Source organism: Phoenix dactylifera, chromosome 8 (genome assembly GCF_051530095.1).
Source record: "Phoenix dactylifera cultivar Ajwa chromosome 8, Ajwa_hap1_PhDact_Kaust_v1.1, whole genome shotgun sequence".
Taxonomy (NCBI): Eukaryota; Viridiplantae; Streptophyta; class Magnoliopsida; order Arecales; family Arecaceae; genus Phoenix; species Phoenix dactylifera.
This window is the reverse complement of record NC_143197.1, coordinates 18,126,396-18,128,878: the sequence shown is the minus strand read 5'-3', so window position 1 is coordinate 18,128,878 and position 2,483 is coordinate 18,126,396.

Here is a 2,483-nt window from a genome sequence, read left to right as displayed (position 1 = left end):
AAAAGGAGAGATCCGGGGACAAGGGACTCCAAGATCGTCCGGTGATTCCGGTCGTCCCCACAGCCCAGTCGGCCACTCCAAGCCAAAAACTAAAGGCTTCTATGTTGCTCGGAAAAGGAGACTAGGAGAGACCGAGAGATCCGGGGGCAGGGGACTCCAAGCTCGTCGCCTCGTCCGGTCGTCCCCACTCCCCTGCCAGGCTGCCACGGCCCACTCTGTAGCTCTGCCAGAAAGAAGAGCAAAAACAGAGACCCGAGAACGCGGAGAAGCCTCATTTCTGAGTCTCTGACTGCAGAGTGCCGGCCGAGACCTGAGAACGCCGAGAAGCAATGGGATTGGGAAAGACGGCTTAGACCGTAAGAACTTAGACGGGAAGGGCCCGGCTTGGGAACGGCTGCGGCCTGCTGGGATTTGGGACCAAGGACAGCTTTAGCTGCTTTACAGCGAAGGAACTCAAGGAAGAAGACTTTAAATCTTCTTTCGGTTGTTCCTGGCTGCAACAGTGCGGTGGGATTTCTACTTTTCAGAATTCGGTTTCTCTCGTCTTGCCATCTGGAAGGAATTTCCCACAGCGAGCTAGCGAAGGAAGTAGCCCGTAGGCCGTAGCGAAGGCAATTTCACTATAGCTTAGGCCCTGTTTGGAAAGCTTTTGAAGTGCCAAAAAATACTTTCTAACTCTCCAAAAATACTTTTTGATAAAAAATAGTATTTGGTAAAATTTCCGAAAAGCTGTTTTAGCTTTTGCGGAAAGTTGAAAACAACTTTTGGGGGGAAGCTCCAATTTGGAGTTTTCCGAAAATACTGTTTCAGCTTTGTCGGAAAGCTGTATTTTTAACAAAAATGCTCATATTAAAATATAATAATTACATAGTTTATTCCTTTATAAACCTAAAAATCTACTGGAGCAAAGAACCCTAGCCGTCAAACTCCCTTCCGCAAGAAAAATTGTTAGAGAGATAAATGGTCATTCGGAGGATGAAAAATTAATTTACACTAATAATTAAAATATTTTATACCCTTATTATTGTATTATACTATAAATATAATATTATATTATATTGCATCATAATACATTAATATATTATTTTAAATAATTTAATATTATGTTATATTATGAAAAATTAATTTATACTAATAATTATAATATTTTATACCTTTATTATTGTATTATACTATAAATATAATATTATAATACGTTATATCATAATACATTAATATGTTATGTTAAATAATTTAATATTATGTTATATTATGAAAAATTAATTTATATTAATAATTATAATATTTTATACCTTTATTATTGTATTATACTATAAATATTATATTATATTACATTACATCATAATACATTAATATGTTATTTTAAATAATTTAATATTCTATTATATTATGAAAAATTAATTTATACTAATAATTATAATATTTTATACCTTTATTATTGTATTATACTATAAATATAATATATATTACATTATATTATAATACATTAATATGTTATGTTAAATAATTTAATATTATTTTATATTATCAAAAATTAATTTACTATAATAATTATATTACTATTATATTATATTATAATAATATTATTTTATATTACAATAATATTATACTATATCGTATATTTATGTATTAATATATGTTATGTTTTATTATGTTCTGTTGTATAATACTATGCAATGTCCTTTATGGTAATTTTGTCATACAAAAGTACTTTCTCAGCTTGTTTACCAAACATATGTTAAAGTGCTACAACACTTTACAAATGTAGTTACCAAACAGCAAACAACTTTTTATAACAGCTCTACTTGAGATAGCTCTACTTCCAACAGCTCTACTGCCCACAGCTCCTCCAAACAGGGCCTTAGCTACAATAGCTATGCTGACCGCGAGTCTGGGCCTTCTTTCGGGCGGAGCCTCAGGTAACCGTCTAAGTCGCCTAAGACTTGGGCCGGCCCTGACTGTACTCAGCCCAGGCCAACCACCTACTCCACTCCTTTGGTTGATCATTGGTAAAACAACGTAGATACATCTCCAAGGTCTTGTTTACTACTTCAGATTGGCCATCTATTTGAGGACAATAAGCTGAGCTGAAATTAAAGCTAGCTTGCAGTCGATATAATTCAGTATAGAAAGGAACTTGTGAAAATAACATCACGATTACAAAAAATAGTCCTAGGCATTCCATGTGATCTAAAGATTTGATCGAAAAAGACAGCAGTCACACTTACAGCAGTATATAGATGGCTAACCACAAGAAAATGTGCATACTTGGACAATCGATCAACTACAGTGAAAACCACCGTCTTTCCTCCTGAATTCGGCAATCCTTCCACGGAATCTATGGAGATTTCCTCCCAAATATGCTCTGGCACTTGAAGAGGCTGCAAAAGTCTTGCAGGTAACAAGTTTTCAGTCTTGTGTCTTTGGCAAACATTGCACTCCTATAATTTTTTGAGGTCTCTCTCCATGCCCCTCCAATAGAA